The sequence below is a fragment of the Cavia porcellus genome, unplaced genomic scaffold (genome assembly GCF_034190915.1).
Source record: "Cavia porcellus strain 051 isolate PalLab524CR breed Dunkin Hartley unplaced genomic scaffold, mCavPor4.1 scaffold_3, whole genome shotgun sequence".
NCBI lineage: Eukaryota > Metazoa > Chordata > Mammalia > Rodentia > Caviidae > Cavia > Cavia porcellus.
Window position 1 is genome coordinate 76401897 of NW_026947486.1, and position 10690 is coordinate 76412586.

At 31.7% G+C, this 10690-nt stretch overlaps 1 long non-coding RNA gene across 1 annotated transcript; it reads right to left on the reverse strand.

The window, feature by feature from the left end:
• Nucleotides 1-1636: 1636 nt before the first annotated feature.
• LOC134475483 (uncharacterized) lies at nt 1637-10326 on the reverse strand. Its single transcript, XR_010046632.1, has 3 exons — nt 9277-10326; nt 7733-7905; nt 1637-6760 (listed from the first exon to the last, which is right to left on the reverse strand). It is a non-coding gene; the product is annotated as an uncharacterized LOC134475483 (long non-coding RNA).
• Nucleotides 10327-10690: the final 364 nt, after the last annotated feature.

Here is a 10690-nt window from a genome sequence, read left to right on the forward strand (position 1 = left end):
AAGATAGATAACCATATTACTGAGTGTTTTTTGGATCATCGAACAAAACTGTTTGCACTTTCTCTGTTTGAAAGTCCACTTTATATGCTTCAATTTTGTAACTTGAACAACTATTTCTAAGAGGAGAACATGTAATCTATTAACTAGTGATTTCTTACTACTTATTCTTTAAATTTTGTATTACTTGTACCCTTTCTCTGTTTTTTTCCTTTTTCTCATTAAGTAAAAAAAGAAAAAAGAAATAGTTGTTCAAGTTACAAAATCAAAGCATAAAATGTTGACAATCAAACAATGACAGTGCAAACCATTCTTGCATGGTTCCAACATCAACTGAATAGCTAAAGATTGAAAGAACTAATGAATATATGGGAGGTCTTATGCTATTTGGTTTTCTGTAGCAGAGTTTCATAGACTTGATGGTTTAAAACAACAGAAACTTATTTCTCACAGGCTAGGAACTTCAAGATCAGGGAATCGGCAGATTAAGTGTTTTGTGAGATTACATTGTCTGGTTTACAAAATGGGTCTTCACATGGTGAAAGAGAATGAATGAGTTCACCTCACTTAACTCCTCCCAAAGGTCCCACCTAGTAATACCATTCCATTGGGAATTAGGATTTCAATAGGTGAGGTTTAAGGATCACAAATATTCAATTTTTAGCGATGAATAAAAAATTTACTCACAAAAAATACTTTGACCTTCAGTGCTAATTAGAAAATATAGGTTCGGGGCTGCGGGATACTGCTTAGTGGTAGAACACATTTCCGGCATTCATGAGACCCTGGGTTTGATCACCAATATGAAAGAAGGAAAAGAAGCAAGAGGAGAAGTAATAGTAGGAGGAGGAAGAGGAGCAAGTGGAAGAGAAAGCAAAGGAGAAAGAGGAGAAAAGATTGCTTCAGATATATGTGTTCTGTTCACATTGTTGAGTTAGTCATACCACATTCTTCTAGCAAGATCAGTTGAATTAACTCAAAAGTTACCCAAGGAATTCTTTCAATAGTAAGTTCATTTTTATACCTCGTAACTCAGGCTTTGCTTGAAACAGTCCCCAGAGATAAAAGCAATTCTTTGAAAACAGACTGACCTTCAACCATTAAGATTCATGGTAGCAATGTGCATAGTGAAAATAAAAGAATGAATTAAGTTTAGGAGGAGTTCTTCATTTTTCTCAAGAACGTAAGAACCTCTGAATCTTTGCAAACTTTTAAAATCTAATCTCTTTCTATAAAAGTAAAACTTTTGAAGTCATGTGTTGGACAATAAATTTATTTTATCATTCTTTAACAAAATATAAGTTCTTTGGATGCATTATTTTCTGTTAACTTTAGAATAATGAAGAATGAATAATCTATAATTAAGCTATAAACAATTCACTATATATTTTGTGCAACATGTATGTAATGAAACAGAAAATTACTATAGAACACATATTTGTAATATTTATACTTATTTTGAAGAAATCCAATGATCCTGCTGTATTGCCTATTTTAGTCTTCAACTCCTGGGCTCAAGCAATCAGCCTGTGGTATAACCCGGATTACACATGTGTACCCCTGCGCTCGACACAATATGTTACTTTAGAGCTGAATAACTTGTTCTTTTCTGAGAATGTATTTCTTACTCTCTGTGTATCCACACAGAGATATATTGTGGATATATTATCCACCACTAATTATTGAACTTCAAACCAGTATTTGCCAGACATCCTCCTTCCCAAGTACCAGACTCATATCCAACTGTCTTTTGTACAGTTCTATGTGTATATCCACAATGAAAAATGTTCTGAATGACTGTGTCGACTGTGCAGCTATACAATTCCTGGTTTGAAGAGAGTCTATGCATATAGACTATAAAATGAAGAGTGCCTCCTGGAATTAAATAACACAACTACAAAGTCCACAGAGCTAACATCCAAATTTTTAAATTTTTTTTATTATTTTGAAGGTAAAAATACAACAGAAGGAGACTGAACAAAGCCAATTTAGACAGTGTACTGAAATTGGTACAGAACTTCACAGCAGGTTACCGGGATGACAGTAATAGGTACCATAGTATATTTCATTATCTTTACAATAGTTGTTCTTTCAATCAGGTATATCAAAATCAAACTAAATACAGAACATTATAAAAGTTACCAAAACAGAATATTAAATAGAGCAATACCATTAATCAGAGCAAAGCAAAACATTGATAAAAATATTTGCCTTCAAAGAGATGTTAGATGGAAATCTCCCTTATTTGCTATATTACATATGGTCAACCTCTCAAGAGATGCTCAGACTTCTGGCTCCCATTTGCCAGGGGGGAGAGGGGTATTTGATTCTCAGCCTGTGCACTGGTAGGTTCAAGGCCGCATAACAGGGAGGTGAGCTCTAATGTCCAAATTTTAACTTAAGATCTTCCAACAAAACGAACTTATCTTGCAGGGTTCCACTTCCATTTAACTGTGAGCACTGCCTGTTCTGTGGCACCCAGCTGTGACATTTGGAAATCTTTTTGACAGTTCAACTTGTACACTAAGTTCAATTAGTAGCTGAGCCAAGTAGATTCTTACTTTTAAATTTTCTGTCAGATCCTTCTGTCTTGCTTTCTCATAGTGGGTGGGTGGGATCTGACTTTGCATCATTTAGAATTATAAAACTGCATGTTTGAAAGAAATAATGAATTTGTAGATCCAAGCCAAATCACTCATTTTAAAAAGGAGGTAGCTGAAGTCAATAAAAGGTAAGTGACTTCCTGGAGGTGGCACAGGTTTAGTGATAGAAATGTGATCAGAAATCTGGTTCTCCTGACTCCTACTAATCATTTCACTATACGATTATTCCTTTGTTCATCTGGCCTCATCCACATCTTAACTATTCCTACCTCACTTCATTCTAGCCCTTTGACCATATTAACCTGTGTGAAGCATTATTTTCTTCACGAATGTTTTATGGTTTCACAAAGTGTTAGACAGCAAATGCAAATCCCTTAACCAATGATTCAATATAGACATAGCCTACCTTTCTAATCCAGTTTAAAAATAAAAAATATATTAACATAATTTTCCACATTTATAGATTAAAGGAGAAAAATTATGTTTAATTGAAGCATTTAAGTAAAATTGCAGCATTTGGATATATATGTGTAACAAAAAAGAAATCAGTTGGTTGCAGTCAGGATAAATGGAAGTATTTATAACAAGGATGATCCAAAAATTCACGAATTTTTTCCAATAACGTTTAAAATTTTCACAGACTGTGTATTAATTTTTGATGAAAAAGTTAAGAAAACAACTTTTATAGATAAATATCACTTTTTGTTTTGATGAAATTCTTATATATTGATTGTGTATTAAAGATTTTTACTAGGGATATGTTTTTCTCCCCATGTTAAAGAAAGATTTTTATTTTGTAGTTTTTTTTAAAATGGCAAATAGTTAAGCTATTTTTGATAGCAAAATTTTTAATACTTAGAAAAATAATCTATTAAATATTCTTCATTCAGCATGAACTGTTAGCTTTTATTTCATGAAGAATTACCTTGTACAATCATTTGTTTTTGAGTAATATTAACATAAAAATACCTTTATTCTTATTGAAAGAAAAGACATGAGTTCAGCCACAGACTTTCAGCACTGTAAACTACGTAAACTTCTTTTTCTGTATAAGTACCCAGCTTAAGGTAATTTATTATAGCAACATAAAATGAACAAATGTAAATTTCTTTTAAGAGTTAAATTCTGCCAGTGTGAGAAAATGTAACTGAAAAGGTGATTTAATGCCATTCCTCTGATAAATGTGAAGGCAGTTAGAGCTTCTTCAGTGATGGGAAGCTTTAGATAAATAGTACTTAGCAGTACCCATGATGTTTGCATTTTATTAAAATTTGCCTTTGAAGTCAACCTGACCAAGATCTGAGTGTCAGTTCTCTATTATTTTTTGGATATTATATTAAAATCTAACCTTTTAAAGTTCTTTTGCTTCGTGGGTAAAGTGGAAATAATAATAGTATTTATTAAAGCATGGCTGATGATGTGAATACATGTAAAATGAATAGAATATTTCCTGGAAAATAACTGCACAATAAGTAGATGGTAACCATTCTAGCTTCCCTAGAAGGAAGGAAGGAAGGAAAAAAAGAAGAAGGGGAAACTTTTCAGCATTCTAAATGTAAAATTCCTCAGTTGGTCTTTGCTGCTGTTGTTTATTGATTTGTTTTGGTGCTGGGGATAGAGCCTGGGGCCTCACACATGCTGAACAAGAGCTGTACTACTGAGGCATATTCCAATACCTTCATGATTTCTATAATATATATTCTGGGGAAAAAGTGAGTATTATAACTAATGAAGAAAATTTAAACTCATTTTCTGTAAGATAGAAACAAGATAATAATTACCGTCTATTATTGCTGCATTTGAACATAGTACGGTCTGCTCTCACCAATGCTATAAATAAAAAAATGAACTGATTAAAAACATAAGTATTAGAAAGAGAAAACTATAATTACTTGTAAAAATAGAAACCTGCCTAAAAGACAACAGCAACACATATAACATAAAAAGTACAATATTAGAATTAATAAAAAGATTAGCATGGCTTTCAGATAAAGTATTTTTTTAAATTTTAGTTAAAAGGGGAAAAGAGAAAAAACAAAGCAGTGTAATGGTACAAGTAATACAGAACTACAAAAAAAACAGTAATAAATCACCAGTTAATAGATTACACATTATCATCTTAGAGATAGCTGCTCAAGTCTCAGGATCAAAGCATACAAAGTGGACATTCAAACACTGAGACTGCAAACAGTTGTGTTCAATGATCCAACCAAAAACATTAATATGGTCAGCTATTTAACATCCCTAAACACATTTGCACTGGTATCCTTTAGAGCACTTTATTTCCCTCTCTTTTTTACAACAAAATTTATACATTTTGGGTTTTATTACTCCTTAGTTCTTATTACTTTTTTTGGAAGTGAATAAAGTCAAATATGGCAAAACAAAGCTGTCAGTCAAAACCAAGGATAGACATAGCACATGATGTAAAACAGAGTACAAGGTTATCAACAATGGTTACCATAATGCCTCTTGCTTCCTTAAAAAGAATTGTCTATCTCATCAGGTATTATAAAGTTGAACAAAACAGTAGAGAACAAGACCAATAAAACTTAGGCATTGTAAACATTACAGGACTTCCAAAGGAGACAATAGTCAAACCAGAATGGGCATCTTAGTGAATTTTATTGCCGTCAAAGTAGTTGCCTATACCCTCAAACTTGATACTATCATACAGAATGGAACAGAGTCTAGTCAGTCAAAACAAGATAGTGGGAGTATTACAGGACTTCATAAAGTATTGATTTATAAAAATAATTTTAATTACTTTATAGAAGTAATAACCTATGAGAAAAGGCAAATCAACTGTGATACTAGTCACAATACTGAAAAATTACAAATAATACAAAGATGAAAGTAGTGAATGCCTTGATAGGTAAAAATTACAAAAAGACATAGAAGAATAAATATTACTCAAAAAACAGAGAAACTGTCCATACTCTTGGATAGCACCACCTATTATAAGGTTCCCAGGTTTCCCCAGTTTTATCTGTTTAATGCAATATCAATAGAATTTTTAGTTGGATTTCTAAAGAAACTTTACAAATTTATGTAAAATTTATTTTGACAAACAAATGTCTGTGAATAACTAAATTAAATTTGTAAAGGAAAAAATGACATTGCCTGATAAACAACAGACAAATAAAAACAGAATAGCAAAACACAATGAGAGAAAAAGAGATAATTTAGAACCTGGTATTGGTAAAAACAACAGCTTATTATATGAAGAAAAATCTAATTTGGGCCTTCTTTCACTCCACATACAGACAGACTACTTGAACTACAGATATAAATATAAGTAGGAAAACTACAGTGCTAATAAAAAGAAGTATAAAATATATTTGCAACTCTAAGTTGGAGAGACTTCCCTTCAAATTTAAGAAGCCCAAACCATAAAGGAAAACACTGATTAATTTGATAATATCATAATTAATCTGTTCTGTTCAACTAAAGACAGCTTGATTTTAACTGAAAAAATCATGAAATAAAAATTATAGTAGAGGAAAATATTTTTTAAAAGTTCAAAAACCAAGAATTTTTAGCTAGACTACACAAAGGCATTCTCTAAATCAGAAAAACAAAGGTAGCAAATCCAATAAATATGGTTAAAGAATATGAACAGACAATTTACAGAATGAACTAAAAACAGCTAGCCAAAACAAAAAGATATTTTAAAATAACTGATAATCAGATATCTACAAATTAAGACAGCATAGATATCATTTTATTGACAAAATGTTAGAAAGCTATCAGATACCAGACTGAGGCATATAGTTAGCAAGAGAACAAAGCATATGTTAGAAGAAAAGTAGATTGTCTTGCAGCCACTACAGAGAACAACTGACAACTGCTTAGGCAAATTATAGGTATAGCTCGGTGGTTTCACTTGGGAGAATATAAATCAAAGATTCTCATGAATATAAACAAGACACAGATGAAAAAAATCGCTTTGGAACAGTTCATGGCAGCAGGAAGATGAAGACAGCCAGAAGGATCATCATTTAAAAAGCAGGTGGTGGATACAAACCATGGTGTAGTATTCATGCAGCAGTTAGAAGCAGTTCATTAGACTTTCTCACTTTGCCTTGAATAGAGCTCAGAAGCATATCAATGAGTGGAAAAGAGGAGCACAGGAGATCATACAAAGCTTAACAAAATACCTAAATTGAGACACGTGTATAAAAATGTTACATATTTGATAAAACAAAAAACATATTAAAACATATCAACTATTATATTAAATTTAAATTATTAATTATGAAGTAAAAAGAAAAGGAAAATATATATACACAAGATAGTTAAGATAGTTATACAGCTAGTTTCTCTCTGATCACTGAAAAGAAAGATTTGTGCTAATGTTGTTTGGACATTGTTTCATGCCTGTATCTTGTACCCTGAGTAACTATTATGAAGACAACAGTGTGCAACATATTAATTTTTATTAGACTGATTTGAAACTGTTTTGTTTTATTTCTATTTTTTCTTCTCTTTAAAAAAGATAAAATGAAAGTAGTTTCTAACCAAAACTGATAAAGAAGAAATGAAATATTATGGTAAATTGATAAACATTTAAAAGTTAAGTCTCTTCTGCTTACCAGGCTCAAAATAGCCATTCCTTTAAACATTTACTGGCACATTTTACTGAAATTATTAGGAAGTAATAAATATTATTTACACAAACTGTTTAAAAAGTAGAAAGAGAAAACTTCCCAACTCAGGCACTGAGACATATATATAAAACTTCATACCAAATCCAGGCAATTACCGTACAAGAAATACATGGTGTATGAGAACAAATTCTACAGTGAACATGAATGCAAAATATACTAAACAGAATTCAAGAGCATTGATCTGAATAGACATAAAAATGTGCTGTAATACAATACACTCTACTTTTCCCTAATGATAAAAGAATGTTTCAGAACTCATAAAGTATTATATTAGTATGCTACAGGAAAATATATATGATTGCTTTTTATAAAAATTTGAATTCTGTCTAGTCAAATCCAACATGATTCCTGTCATGGAATAAGGAATATAAGTAAATAGTCTTAATTTGTGTCTAAAAGTCAACCAAAACACTGTAACAATCATGCATATTGACAAATCCTATGGGACAGATGCCTAGTTACCTCAACAAATCTTTCTCCTCTTCATTTTGTGCATGTAGTTAGCTGATCAGTCTTGCAATGGGGTAACAACCAGAAGAATATTAGAAGTATTAATTAGCAATTTTAGGTCTCTCACAGTATACAATTAGCCATTTTCTTTTATCCAACGGAGGATATAGACCTGCAAAGAGAGACTTTGGAAGACATAAATAAAACAATCATAAAATGGGCATCATTCTGGTTCCTTGAATAAGCTCAAGAAACAGCAGCCACTTTTCCATAAATATAGAAATCTCATGGAATGATATGTAATAAAATTCTACTAATTTTAGCTTTTCCTGTTTAATATTTCAACCTGTTCCATGCTAATTAATATAAAATTTTGAGAGAATTTCTTCCCAAACTGAGAGAAAACGTAGTATCTTTATTCACAAGAGATTTACTTTTAATTCAATAGACAATAAAAGATAAAATAAAGGGAAAACATACTCCACTATCATTAATAAAAATACATTTGAATTAATGAATTATATTATCAGATAAACTAGACTGCAGAATATGGAACATTACTAGGAATAAAAAGAAGTTTTACAAAATAATAAATGATCCAATTCCCAAAGAAGATATAATTAACTGTACATGATAATCCTACATAATCCGGCACATATCTTACAATACAGCTGTAAAATACACACAAATATTAATAAAACTAAAAAAGAGAAATAGACAATTCAGAATGTAATTGAAGAATTCCTCTCTCAATAATTGAAGTAGTAAACAGAAAACCAGCAAACCAAGTAAAGAACTTAAAGAGCATCAATAACCAAATGGATGTAATTTAAATTTATAGAACACGCCACCCAACAACAGCAGAAAGCACATTCTTTTAAGTGCACATAAAATATAACCACGTGAACAATTGCCAAGATAGGCCATGTTTTGAGCTATTAAACAAACGTTAGCAAATTTAAAAGAACAGAAATCATAAATAAGTATATTCTCTGAAAAGATGAAGTTAAATTAGTGACCAATATATCTGGAATATTAGAAATTAAGATATCTGGAATATATTAGAAACAAACAACATTTGAAAATTTTCCAAATTTGGATAAATATGCATTTAATAAGAGTCTAGATATTTGTATATGAGCCAGGTGTGGTGGTACATGCCTATAACTACAGCAATCTGAAAGACTAGGGCAGGAGGATCCCAAGCTGGATCTCAGCCTGGGCAATTGAGTGACTTAGTGAGATCTGGTTCAAAATAAAAAAACAGCTGGGTGTACCAAAAAAAAATTTAAGAAAATGAAATCAAGGGATGGTTAAAGAGGATGGGGAGAAAGGACAAAGCATAAAAAGAGAATTAAGATGTATTATGTACATGTGCCAACTCCTCACAAGGAATGTCAACATGTACTACAAATATGCACTAATAATTTTTTAAAAATTAATAAAAAATAAAGGGCCAGAGTTGTAGCCCAAAGGAAAGATTCTGGGTTCAGTTCTTAGTATTTCAAAGCAAATAAACTGTAGAAAAACAAATAATACAATATTTAGGATAATACCTGCCACTGAGGAAGGTCACAGGGGAATGAGATCTGGACAGGACACAAGGTGATCTTCAACTATATTTGTAATGTTTTATCACTTCCTTCAAAATAAAGAATGAAACAAATTTTATAAAATGCTGAAAACTGGCTTGCTTCCTTATTCTCTGTGTGCGTCATAGCAAATGAGTAAACAGAAAATTATTCATGTGAAGATGTCCATGTACCATCAAGAGTCATCCAACCAAGCAGCAGAGGATCATCCATCACTCTTTGGAAACAATGCTCTACCATCTTAGACCATAGACTATACAACATGGGCTCTAATCTGGTCTCATCTAACTGGTAACACATATTAACTGTGTAGTCTTAAGAAGATATTTCATCTCCTCTAACTGCAGCTTCCTCCTTGGTTAACTTGTGTTAATATATACCTCATAATGTGAGAATTAAATAATGATTTAGTGATAGGAAGGATAATAATTTCAAAATAGTACATTTTTTAGGTCACAGGAAATACTAAAAATCATGTAACTATGGGGTAAAATCAAAAACTACCTTTTAGAAGTTATGATGCTAGATTTGAATCTCAAAGGATTTTTGAAGAATAACCAGGAAATCAAGGTATATTTTAGACAAAAGGGACAAAACTGCATATAGCAGAAGCATGAACATACACAATTGAGCTTGAGGAACATCCATCAACAAAATATTTGTAGTCTTTGTCTCTGATATGTAATTCACTTTCAGCCTTGGGTGTATTCTTTACAAAGCACCACATAAATCAAAACATACTTTGGAGATGGTGATTTATGGTTTTGAGATGAGTGGAAAGAATGATGATCTGTGGGACTCAGTAATTTATCTAGACAAGAGCAGATTATGTAGTCAAATGCTAAAAACAGGACTGGAGGGAATGCGGTGAACACATCTAAAGATCATCCCTTTTCCCTACTGCTTTTTTTTTGTCTTTGTTTTCCACACTGTCTTCATTTTCCAGACATACTGTGGAAAACCAGTCTACTAAAAGAACATTACTCAAATTATAAACCTTTAGAAATATACTTAATGAAATTAAACTTTGATTGGGGATCACCATCCAAGTATTAGGCTGAACCACAGCCTAACTGGCTGCACTATATAAGTAACCAGACTGGAAACAAGTAGGCCTGAGTGTTATGCCGTTGTAAGAAACAAAACAAATTTAAATGATTCTAATTGAGTAAAGGTCGGCTTTTATGAAAGTCAAAAGTAAAACTAAATAGAAAATGACTGATATAGTGATGTCATTTAGCTACAACATACATACAACATTTTCTTCCTTACAAATAAAAAGTAGTTCTGAATGAAGAAAGTAATGAAATAGCAAAAGGGCCTGTGAAATAAATCAAAATTCTATGACCACATTGTTGCAACAACGTACTCAATCTAG